The sequence below is a fragment of the Odontesthes bonariensis genome, chromosome 4, assembly GCF_027942865.1.
Source record: "Odontesthes bonariensis isolate fOdoBon6 chromosome 4, fOdoBon6.hap1, whole genome shotgun sequence".
In the NCBI taxonomy this organism is placed as follows: domain Eukaryota; kingdom Metazoa; phylum Chordata; class Actinopteri; order Atheriniformes; family Atherinopsidae; genus Odontesthes; species Odontesthes bonariensis.
The window spans coordinates 37,118,033-37,131,774 of NC_134509.1; positions in this window are offsets into that span (position 1 = coordinate 37,118,033).

The window sequence follows — 13,742 nt, forward strand, 5'->3', positions numbered from 1 at the left end:
CTATGTCCTTCATATATATCCAATCTAAGAAGGTTCCACGCATAAACCTCTTTAAATGACCTTGTTTGAGAAAGAAAAACAGGAATAGCCTTACTTTTGCGAGTTAACGCCAAATTGGTATTTTTGCTATAAAATGAATTCCTTCAGTCAAAACTAGTTCAAACTAATTTGTCTGTCATATATATCATTTCTAAATAGGTTCCATGCATAAACCTCTTTAAATGACCTTGTTTAAGAAAGAAAAACAGCAATAGCCTTCTTTTGCGGAATTAAGACGAAATTCGGATTTTTGCTTATAAACACCAATTCCTTCAGTCAAAACAAGTTCAAAATCCTATTTCCTTCATATATATCAATTCTAAGTAGGTTCCATGCATAAACCTCTTTAAATGACCTTGTTTGAGAAAGAAAAACAGGAATAGCCTTATTTTTGCGAGTTAACGCCAAATTGGTATTTTTGCTATAAAATGAATTCCTTCAGTCAAAACAAGTTCAAACTAATTTGTCCTTCATATATATCAATTCCAAGTAGGTTCCATGCATAAACCTCTTTAAATGACCTTGTTTGAGAAAGAAAAACAGGAATAGCCTTCTATTGCGGAATTAAGACGAAATTCGGATTTTTGCTTATAAACACAAATTCCTTCAGTCAAAACAAGTTCAAACTCCTATGTCCTTCATATATATCCATTCTAAGAAGGTTTCATGCATAAACCTCTTTAAATGACCTTGTTTGAGAAAGAAAAACAGGAATAGCCTTTCTTTTGCGAGTTAACGCCATATTGGTATTTTTGCTATAAAATGAATTCCTTCAGTCAAAACAAGTTCAAACTAATTTGTCCTTCATATATATCAATTCTAAGTAGGTTCCATGCATAAACCTCTTTAAATGACCTTGTTTGAGAAAGAAAAACAGGAATTGCCTTCTATTGCGGAATTAAGACGAAATTCGGATTTTTGCTTATAAACACAAATTCCTTCAGTCAAAACAAGTTCAAACTCCTATGTCCTTCATATATATCCATTCTAAGAAGGTTTCATGCATAAAACTCTTTAAATGACCTTGAATGAGAAAGAAAAACAGGAAAGGCATTTCTTTTGCGAGTTAAAGCCAAATTGGTATTTTTGCTGTAAAATGAATTCCTTCAGTCAAAACAAGTTCAAACTCCTATGTCCTTCATATATATCCAATCTAAGAAGGTTCCACGCATAAACCTCTTTAAATGACCTTGTTTGAGAAAGAAAAACAGGAATAGCCTTATTTTTGCGAGTTAACGCCAAATTGGTATTTTTGCTATAAAATGAATTCCTTCAGTCAAAACAAGTTCAAACTAATTTGTCCTTCATATATATCAATTCCAAGTAGGTTCCATGCATAAACCTCTTTAAATGACCTTGTTTGAGAAAGAAAAACAGGAATAGCCTTCTATTGCGGAATTAAGACGAAATTCGGATTTTTGCTTATAAAAACAAATTCCTTCAGTCAAAACAAGTTCAAACTCCTATGTCCTTCATATATATCCATTCTAAGAAGGTTTCATGCATAAAACTCTTTAAATGACCTTGTTTGAGAAAGAAAAACAGGAATGGCATTTCTTTTGCGAGTTAAAGCCAAATTGGTATTTTTGCTGTAAAATGAATTCCTTCAGTCAAAACAAGTTCAAACTCCTATGTCCTTCATATATATCCAATCTAAGAAGGTTCCACGCATAAACCTCTTTAAATGACCTTGTTTGAGAAAGAAAAACAGGAATAGCCTTACTTTTGCGAGTTAACGCCAAATTGGTATTTTTGCTATAAAATGAATTCCTTCAGTCAAAACTAGTTCAAACTAATTTGTCTGTCATATATATCATTTCTAAATAGGTTCCATGCATAAACCTCTTTAAATGACCTTGTTTAAGAAAGAAAAACAGCAATAGCCTTCTTTTGCGGAATTAAGACGAAATTCGGATTTTTGCTTATAAACACCAATTCCTTCAGTCAAAACAAGTTCAAAATCCTATTTCCTTCATATATATCAATTCTAAGTAGGTTCCATGCATAAACCTCTTTAAATGACCTTGTTTGAGAAAGAAAAACAGGAATAGCCTTATTTTTGCGAGTTAACGCCAAATTGGTATTTTTGCTATAAAATGAATTCCTTCAGTCAAAACAAGTTCAAACTAATTTGTCCTTCATATATATCAATTCCAAGTAGGTTCCATGCATAAACCTCTTTAAATGACCTTGTTTGAGAAAGAAAAACAGGAATAGCCTTCTATTGCGGAATTAAGACGAAATTCGGATTTTTGCTTATAAACACAAATTCCTTCAGTCAAAACAAGTTCAAACTCCTATGTCCTTCATATATATCCATTCTAAGAAGGTTTCATGCATAAACCTCTTTAAATGACCTTGTTTGAGAAAGAAAAACAGGAATAGCCTTTCTTTTGCGAGTTAACGCCATATTGGTATTTTTGCTATAAAATGAATTCCTTCAGTCAAAACAAGTTCAAACTAATTTGTCCTTCATATATATCAATTCTAAGTAGGTTCCATGCATAAACCTCTTTAAATGACCTTGTTTGAGAAAGAAAAACAGGAATTGCCTTCTATTGCGGAATTAAGACGAAATTCGGATTTTTGCTTATAAACACAAATTCCTTCAGTCAAAACAAGTTCAAACTCCTATGTCCTTCATATATATCCATTCTAAGAAGGTTTCATGCATAAAACTCTTTAAATGACCTTGAATGAGAAAGAAAAACAGGAAAGGCATTTCTTTTGCGAGTTAAAGCCAAATTGGTATTTTTGCTGTAAAATGAATTCCTTCAGTCAAAACAAGTTCAAACTCCTATGTCCTTCATATATATCCAATCTAAGAAGGTTCCACGCATAAACCTCTTTAAATGACCTTGTTTGAGAAAGAAAAACAGGAATAGCCTTACTTTTGCGAGTTAACGCCAAATTGGTATTTTTGCTATAAAATGAATTCCTTCAGTCAAAACTAGTTCAAACTAATTTGTCCGTCATATATATCATTTCTAAATAGGTTCCATGCATAAACCTCTTTAAATGACCTTGTTTGAGAAAGAAAAACAGCAATAGCCTTCTTTTGCGGAATTAAGACGAAATTCGGATTTTTGCTTATAAACACCAATTCCTTCAGTCAAAACAAGTTCAAACTCCTATTTCCTTCATATATATCAATTCTAAGTAGGTTCCATGCATAAACCTCTTTAAATGACCTTGTTTGAGAAAGAAAAACAGGAATAGACTTTTTATGCGGAGTTAAGACGAAATTCGGATTTTTGCTTATAAACACACATTCCTTCAGTCAAAACAAGTTCAAACTCCTATGTCCTTCATATATATCCATTCTAAGAAGGTTTCATGCATAAAACTCTTTAAATGACCTTGTTTTAGAAAGAAAAACAGGAATAGCCTTTCTTTTGCGAGTTAAAGCCAAATTGGTATTTTTGCTATAAAATGAATTTCTTCAGTCAAAACAAGTTCAAACTCCTATGTACCTCATATATATCCATTCTAAGAAGGTTCCATGCATAAACCTCTTTAAGTGACCTTGTTTGAGAAAGAAAAACAGGAATAGCCTTCTATTGCGGAATTAAGACGAAATTCGGATTTTTGTTTATAAACACAAATTCCTTCAGTCAAAACAAGTTCAAACTCCTGTGTCCTTCATATATATCCATTCTAAGAAGGTTCCATGCATAAACCTCTTTAAATGACCTTGTTTGAGAAAGAAAAACAGGAATAGCCTTACTTTTGCGAGTTAACGCCAAATTGGTATTTTTGCTATAAAATGAATTCCTTCAGTCAAAACTAGTTCAAACTAATTTGTCCGTCATATATATCATTTCTAAATAGGTTCCATGCATAAACCTCTTTAAATGACCTTGTTTGAGAAAGAAAAACAGCAATAGCCTTCTTTTGCGGAATTAAGACGAAATTCGGATTTTTGCTTATAAACACCAATTCCTTCAGTCAAAACAAGTTCAAAATCCTATTTCCTTCATATATATCAATTCTAAGTAGGTTCCATGCATAAACCTCTTTAAATGACCTTGTTTGAGAAAGAAAAACAGGAATAGCCTTACTTTTGCGAGTTAAAAACAAATTGGTATTTTTGCTATAAAATAAATTCCTTCAGTCAAACCAAGTTCAAACCAATTTGTCCTTCATATATATCATTTCTAAGTAGGTTCCATGCATAAACCTCTTTAAATGACCTTGTTTGAGAAAGAAAAACAGGAATAGACTTTTTATGCTGAGTTAAGACGAAATTCGGATTTTTGCTTATAAACACAAATTCCTTCAGTCAAAACAAGTTCAAACTCCTATGTCCTTCATATATATCCATTCTAAGAAGGTTTCATGCATAAAACTCTTTAAATGACCTTGTTTGAGAAAGAAAAACAGGAATAGCCTTTCTTTTGCGAGTTAAAGTCAAATTGGTATTTTTGCTGTAAAATGAATTCCTTCAGTCAAAACAAGTTCAAACTCCTATGTCCTTCATATATATCCAATCTAAGAAGGTTCCACGCATTAACCTCTTTAAATGACCTTGTTTGAGAAAGAAAAACAGGAATAGCCTTACTTTTGCGAGTTAACGCCAAATTGGTATTTTTGCTATAAAATGAATTCCTTCAGTCAAAACAAGTTCAAACTAATTTGTCCTTCATATATATCAATTCTAAGTAGGTTCCATGCATAAACCTCTTTAAATGACCTTGTTTGAGAAAGAAAAACAGGAATAGCCTTCTATTGCGGAATTAAGACGAAATTCGGATTTTTGCTTATAAACACAAATTCCTTCAGTCAAAACAAGTTCAAACTCCTATGTCCTTCATATATATCCATTCTAAGAAGGTTTCATGCATAAAACTCTTTAAATGACCTTGAATGAGAAAGAAAAACAGGAATGGCCTTTCTTTTGCGAGTTAAAGCCAAATTGGTATTTTTGCTGTAAAATGAATTCCTTCAGTCAAAACAAGTTCAAACTCCTATGTCCTTCATATATATCCAATCTAAGAAGGTTCCACGCATAAACCTCTTTAAATGACCTTGTTTGAGAAAGAAAAACAGGAATAGCCTTACTTTTGCGAGTTAACGCCAAATTGGTATTTTTGCTATAAAATGAATTCCTTCAGTCAAAACAAGTTTAAAATCCTATTTCCTTCATATATATCAATTCTAAGTAAGTTCCATGCATAAACCTCTTTCAATGACCTTGTTTGAGAAAGAAAAACAGGAATAGCCTTACTTTTGCGAGTTAAAGCCAAATTGGTATTTTTGCTATAAAATGAATTCCTTCAGTCAAAACAAGTTCAAGCTAAATGTCCTTCATATATATCATTTCTAAGTAGGTTCCATGCATAAACCTCTTTAAATGACCTTGTTTGAGAAAGAAAAACAGGAATAGACTTTTTTTGCGGAATTAAGACGAAATTCGGATTTTTGCTTATAAACACCAATTCCTTCAGTCAAAACAAGTTCAAACTCCTATGTCCTTCATATATATCCATTCTAAGAAGGTTCCATGCATAAACCTCTTTAAATGACCTTGTTTGAGAAAGAAAAACAGTAATAACCTTACTTTTGCGAGTTAAAGCCAAATTGGTATTTTTGCTATAAAATGAATTTCTTTAGTCAAAACAAGTTCAAACTAATTTGTCCTTCATATATATCAATTCCAAGTAGGTTCCATGCATAAACCTCTTTAAATGACCTTGTTTGAGAAAGAAAAACAGGAATAGCCTTCTTTTGCGGAATTAAGACGAAATTCGGATTTTTGCTTATAAGCACCAATTCCTTCAGTCAAAACAAGTTCAAACTCCTATGTCCTTCATATATATCGATTCTAAGAAGGTTCCATGCATAAACCTCTTTAAATGACCTTGTTTGAGAAAGAAAAACAGGAATAGCCTTACTTTTGCGAGTTAAAGCCAAATTGGTAATTTTGCTATAAAATGAATTCCTTCAGTCAAAACAAGTTCAAACTCCTATGTCCTTCATATATATCCATTCTAAGAAGGTTCCATGCATAAACCTCTTTAAATGACCTAGTTTGAGAAAGAAAAACAGGAATAGCCTTACTTTTGCGAGTTAAAGCCAAATTGGTATTTTTGCTATAAAATGAATTCCTTCAGTCAAAACAAGTTCAAACTCCTATGTCCTTCATATATATCCATTCTAAGAAGGTTCCATGCATAAACCTCTTTAAATGACCTTGTTTGAGAAAGAAAAACAGGAATAGACTTTTGTTGCGGAGTTAAGACGAAATTCGGATTTTTGCTTATAAACACAAATTCCTTCAGTCAAAACAAGTTCAAACTCCTATGTCCTTCATATATATCCAATCTAAGAAGGTTCCACGCATAAACCTCTTTAAATGACCTTGTTTGAGAAAGAAAAACAGGAATAGCCTTACTTTTGCGAGTTAAAGCCAAATTGGTATTTTTGCTATAAAATGAATTCCTTCAGTCAAAAATAGTTCAAACTAATTTGTCCGTCATATATATCATTTCTAAGTAGGTTCCATGCATAAACCTCTTTAAATGACCTTGTTTGAGAAAGAAAAACAGGAATAGCCTTCTTTTGCGGAATTAAGACGAAGTTCGGAATTTTGCTTATAAGCACCAATTCCTTCAGTCAAAACAAGTTCAAACTCCTATGTCCTTCATATATATCCATTCTAAGAAGGTTCCATGCATAAACCTCTTTAAATGACCTTGTTTGAGAAAGAAAAACAGGAATAGCCTTACTTTTGCGAGTTAAAGCCAAATTGGTATTTTTGCTATAAAATGAATTCCTTCAGTCAAAACAAGTTCAAACTCCTATGTCGTTCATATATATCCATTCTAAGAAGGTTCCATGCATAAACCTCTTTAAATGACCTTGTTTGAGAAAGAAAAACAGGAATAGCCTTACTTTTGCGAGTTAAAGCCAAATTGGTATTTTTGCTGTAAAATGAATTCCTTCAGTCAAAACAAGTTCAAACTCCTATGTCCTTCATATATATCCATTCTAAGAAGGTTCCATGCATAAACCTCTTTAAATGACCTTGTTTGAGAAAGAAAAACAGGAATAGCCTTACTTTTGCGAGTTAAAGCCAAATTGGTATTTTTGCTATAAAATGAATTTCTTTAGTCAAAACAAGTTCAAACTAATTTGTCCTTCATATATATCAATTCCAAGTAGGTTCCATGCATAAACCTCTTTAAATGACCTTGTTTGAGAAAGAAAAACAGGAATAGCCTTCTTTTGCGGAATTAAGACGAAATTCGGATTTTTGCTTATAAGCACCAATTCCTTCAGTCAAAACAAGTTCAAACTCCTATGTCCTTCATATATATCGATTCTAAGAAGGTTCCATGCATAAACCTCTTTAAATGACCTTGTTTGAGAAAGAAAAACAGGAATAGCCTTACTTTTGCGAGTTAAAGCCAAATTGGTAATTTTGCTATAAAATGAATTCCTTCAGTCAAAACAAGTTCAAACTCCTATGTCCTTCATATATATCCATTCTAAGAAGGTTCCATGCATAAACCTCTTTAAATGACCTAGTTTGAGAAAGAAAAACAGGAATAGCCTTACTTTTGCGAGTTAAAGCCAAATTGGTATTTTTGCTATAAAATGAATTCCTTCAGTCAAAACAAGTTCAAACTCCTATGTCCTTCATATATATCCATTCTAAGAAGGTTCCATGCATAAACCTCTTTAAATGACCTTGTTTGAGAAAGAAAAACAGGAATAGACTTTTGTTGCGGAGTTAAGACGAAATTCGGATTTTTGCTTATAAACACAAATTCCTTCAGTCAAAACAAGTTCAAACTCCTATGTCCTTCATATATATCCAATCTAAGAAGGTTCCACGCATAAACCTCTTTAAATGACCTTGTTTGAGAAAGAAAAACAGGAATAGCCTTACTTTTGCGAGTTAAAGCCAAATTGGTATTTTTGCTATAAAATGAATTCCTTCAGTCAAAAATAGTTCAAACTAATTTGTCCGTCATATATATCATTTCTAAGTAGGTTCCATGCATAAACCTCTTTAAATGACCTTGTTTGAGAAAGAAAAACAGGAATAGCCTTCTTTTGCGGAATTAAGACGAAGTTCGGATTTTTGCTTATAAGCACCAATTCCTTCAGTCAAAACAAGTTCAAACTCCTATGTCCTTCATATATATCCATTCTAAGAAGGTTCCATGCATAAACCTCTTTAAATGACCTTGTTTGAGAAAGAAAAACAGGAATAGCCTTACTTTTGCGAGTTAAAGCCAAATTGGTATTTTTGCTATAAAATGAATTCCTTCAGTCAAAACAAGTTCAAACTCCTATGTCGTTCATATATATCCATTCTAAGAAGGTTCCATGCATAAACCTCTTTAAATGACCTTGTTTGAGAAAGAAAAACAGGAATAGCCTTACTTTTGCGAGTTAAAGCCAAATTGGTATTTTTGCTGTAAAATGAATTCCTTCAGTCAAAACAAGTTCAAACTCCTATGTCCTTCATATATATCCATTCTAAGAAGGTTCCATGCATAAACCTCTTTAAATGACCTTGTTTGAGAAAGAAAAACAGGAATAGCCTTACTTTTGCGAGTTAAAGCCAAATTGGTATTTTTGCTATAAAATGAATTCCTTCAGTCAAAACAAGTTCAAACTCCTATGTCCTTCATATATATCCATTCAAAGAAGGTTCCACGCATAAACCTCTTTAAATGACCTTGTTTGAGAAAGAAAAACAGGAATAGCCTTACTTTTGCGAGTTAAAGCCAAATTGGTATTTTTGCTATAAAATGAATTCCTTCAGTCAAACCAAGTTCAAAATAATTTGTCCGTCATATATATCATTTCTAAGTAGGTTCCATGCATAAACCTCTTTAAATGACCTTGTTTGAGAAAGAAAAACAGGAATAGCCTTCTTTTGCGGAATTAAGACGAAATTCGGATTTTTGCTTATAAACACCAATTCCTTCAGTCAAAACAAGTTCAAACTCCTATGTCCTTCATATATATCCATTCTAAGAAGGTTCCATGCATAAACCTCTTTAAATGACCTTGTTTGAGAAAGAAAAACAGTAATAACCTTACTTTTGCGAGTTAAAGCCAAATTGGTATTTTTGCTATAAAATGAATTTCTTTAGTCAAAACAAGTTCAAACTAATTTGTCCTTCATATATATCAATTCCAAGTAGGTTCCATGCATAAACCTCTTTAAATGACCTTGTTTGAGAAAGAAAAACAGGAATAGCCTTCTTTTGCGGAATTTAGACGAAATTCGGATTTTTGCTTATAAGCACCAATTCCTTCAGTCAAAACAAGTTCAAACTCCTATGTCCTTCATATATATCGATTCTAAGAAGGTTCCATGCATAAACCTCTTTAAATGACCTTGTTTGAGAAAGAAAAACAGGAATAGCCTTACTTTTGCGAGTTAAAGCCAAATTGGTAATTTTGCTATAAAATGAATTCCTTCAGTCAAAACAAGTTCAAACTAATTTGTCCTTCATATATATCAATTCTAAGTAGGTTCCATGCATAAACCTCTTTAAATGACCTTGTTTGAGAAAGAAAAACAGGAATAGCCTTCTATTGCGGAATTAAGACGAAATTCGGATTTTTGCTTATAAACACAAATTCCTTCAGTCAAAACAAGTTCAAACTCCTATGTCCTTCATATATATCCATTCTAAGAAGGTTTCATGCATAAAACTCTTTAAATGACCTTGAATGAGAAAGAAAAACAGGAATGGCCTTTCTTTTGCGAGTTAAAGCCAAATTGGTATTTTTGCTGTAAAATGAATTCCTTCAGTCAAAACAAGTTCAAACTCCTATGTCCTTCATATATATCCAATCTAAGAAGGTTCCACGCATAAACCTCTTTAAATGACCTTGTTTGAGAAAGAAAAACAGGAATAGCCTTACTTTTGCGAGTTAACGCCAAATTGGTATTTTTGCTATAAAATGAATTCCTTCAGTCAAAACAAGTTTAAAATCCTATTTCCTTCATATATATCAATTCTAAGTAGGTTCCATGCATAAACCTCTTTCAATGACCTTGTTTGAGAAAGAAAAACAGGAATAGCCTTACTTTTGCGAGTTAAAGCCAAATTGGTATTTTTGCTATAAAATGAATTCCTTCAGTCAAAACAAGTTCAAGCTAAATGTCCTTCATATATATCATTTCTAAGTAGGTTCCATGCATAAACCTCTTTAAATGACCTTGTTTGAGAAAGAAAAACAGGAATAGACTTTTTTTGCGGAGTTAAGACGAAATTCGGATTTTTGCTTATAAACACAAATTCCTTCAATCAAAACAAGTTCAAACTCCTATGTCCTTCATATATATCCAATCTAAGAAGGTTCCACGCATAAACCTCTTTAAATGACCTTGTTTGAGAAAGAAAAACAGGAATAGCCTTACTTTTGCGAGTTAAAGCCAAATTGGTATTTTTGCTATAAAATGAATTCCTTCAGTCAAAAATAGTTCAAACTAATTTGTCCGTCATATATATCATTTCTAAGTAGGTTCCATGCATAAACCTCTTTAAATGACCTTGTTTGAGAAAGAAAAACAGGAATAGCCTTCTTTTGAGGAATTAAGACGAAGTTCGGATTTTTGCTTATAAGCACCAATTCCTTCAGTCAAAACAAGTTCAAACTCCTATGTCCTTCATATATATCCATTCTAAGAAGGTTCCATGCATAAACCTCTTTAAATGACCTTGTTTGAGAAAGAAAAACAGGAATAGCCTTACTTTTGCGAGTTAAAGCCAAATTGGTATTTTTGCTATAAAATGAATTCCTTCAGTCAAAACAAGTTCAAACTCCTATGTCGTTCATATATATCCATTCTAAGAAGGTTCCATGCATAAACCTCTTTAAATGACCTTGTTTGAGAAAGAAAAACAGGAATAGCCTTACTTTTGCGAGTTAAAGCCAAATTGGTATTTTTGCTGTAAAATGAATTCCTTCAGTCAAAACAAGTTCAAACTCCTATGTCCTTCATATATATCCATTCTAAGAAGGTTCCATGCATAAACCTCTTTAAATGACCTTGTTTGAGAAAGAAAAACAGGAATAGCCTTACTTTTGCGAGTTAAAGCCAAATTGGTATTTTTGCTATAAAATGAATTCCTTCAGTCAAAACAAGTTCAAACTCCTATGTCCTTCATATATATCCATTCAAAGAAGGTTCCACGCATAAACCTCTTTAAATGACCTTGTTTGAGAAAGAAAAACAGGAATAGCCTTACTTTTGCGAGTTAAAGCCAAATTGGTATTTTTGCTATAAAATGAATTCCTTCAGTCAAACCAAGTTCAAAATAATTTGTCCCTCATATATATCATTTCTAAGTACGTTCCATGCATAAACCTCTTTAAATGACCTTGTTTGAGAAAGAAAAACAGGAATAGCCTTCTTTTGCGGAATTAAGACGAAATTCGGATTTTTGCTTATAAACACCAATTCCTTCAGTCAAAACAAGTTCAAACTCCTATGTCCTTCATATATATCCATTCTAAGAAGGTTCCATGCATAAACCTCTTTAAATGACCTTGTTTGAGAAAGAAAAACAGTAATAACCTTACTTTTGCGAGTTAAAGCCAAATTGGTATTTTTGCTATAAAATGAATTTCTTTAGTCAAAACAAGTTCAAACTAATTTGTCCGTCATATATATCAATTCCAAGTAGGTTCCATGCATAAACCTCTTTAAATGACCTTGTTTGAGAAAGAAAAACAGGAATAGCCTTCTTTTGCGGAATTAAGACGAAATTCGGATTTTTGCTTATAAGCACCAATTCCTTCAGTCAAAACAAGTTCAAACTCCTATGTCCTTCATATATATCGATTCTAAGAAGGTTCCATGCATAAACCTCTTTAAATGACCTTGTTTGAGAAAGAAAAACAGGAATAGCCTTACTTTTGCGAGTTAAAGCCAAATTGGTAATATTGCTATAAAATGAATTCCTTCAGTCAAAACAAGTTCAAACTCCTATGTCCTTCATATATATCCATTCTAAGAAGGTTCCATGCATAAACCTCTTTAAATGACCTAGTTTGAGAAAGAAAAACAGGAATAGCCTTACTTTTGCGAGTTAAAGCCAAATTGGTATTTTTGCTATAAAATGAATTCCTTCAGTCAAAACAAGTTCAAACTCCTATGTCCTTCATATATATCCATTCTAAGAAGGTTCCATGCATAAACCTCTTTAAATGACCTTGTTTGAGAAAGAAAAACAGGAATAGCCTTACTTTTGCGAGTTAAAGCCAAATTGGTATTTTTGCTATACAATGAATTCCTTCAGTCAAAACAAGTTCAAACTCCTATGTCGTTCATATATATCCATTCTAAGAAGGTTCCATGCATAAACCTCTTTAAATGACCTAGTTTGACAAAGAAAAACAGGAATAGCCTTACTTTTGCGAGTTAAAGCCAAATTGGTATTTTTGCTATAAAATGAATTCCTTCAGTCAAACCAAGTTCAAAATAATTTGTCCGTCATATATATCATTTCTAAGTAGGTTCCATGCATAAACCTCTTTAAATGACCTTGTTTGAGAAAGAAAAACAGGAATAGCCTTCTTTTGCGGAATTAAGACGAAATTCGGATTTTTGCTTATAAACACCAATTCCTTCAGTCAAAACAAGTTCAAACTCCTATATCCTTCATATATATCCATTCTAAGAAGGTTCCATGCATAAACCTCTTTAAATGACCTTGTTTGAGAAAGAAAAACAGGAATAACCTTACTTTTGCGAGTTAAAGCCAAATTGGTATTTTTGCTATAAAATGAATTTCTTTAGTCAAAACAAGTTCAAACTAATTTGTCCTTCATATATATCAATTCTAAGTAGGTTCCATGCATAAACCTCTTTAAATGACCTTGTTTGAGAAAGAAAAACAGGAATAGCCTTCTTTTGCGGAATTAAGACGAAATTCGGATTTTTGCTTATAAGCACCAATTCCTTCAGTCAAAACAAGTTCAAACTCCTATGTCCTTCATATATATCCATTCTAAGAAGGTTCCATGCATAAACCTCTTTAAATGACCTTGTTTGAGAAAGAAAAACAGGAATAGCCTTACTTTTGCGAGTTAAAGCCAAATTGGTATTTTTGCTATAAAATGAATTCCTTCAGTCAAAACAAGTTCAAACTCCTATGTCCTTCATATATATCCATTCTAAGAAGGTTCCACGCATAAACCTCTTTAAATGACCTAGTTTGAGAAGGAAAAACAGGAATAGCCTTACTTTTGCGAGTTAAAGCCAAATTGGTATTTTTGCTATAAAATGAATTCCTTCAGTCAAAACAAGTTCAAACTCCTATTTCCTTCATATATATCCAATCTAAGAAGGTTCCATGCATAAACATCTTTAAATGACCTTGTTTGAGAAAGAAAAACAGGAATAGCCTTACTTTTGCGAGTTAAAGCCAAATTGGTATTTTTGCTATTAAATGAATTCCTTCAGTCAAAACAAGTTCAAACTCCTATATCCTTCATATATATCCATTCTAAGAAGGTTCCATGCATAAACCTCTTTAAATGACCTTGTTTGAGAAAGAAAAACAGGAATAACCTTACTTTTGCGAGTTAAAGCCAAATTGGTATTTTTGATATAAAATGAATTTCTTTAGTCAAAACAAGTTCAAACTAATTTGTCCTTCATATATATCAATTCTAAGTAGGTTCCATGCATAAACCTCTTTAAATGACCTTGTTTGAGAAAG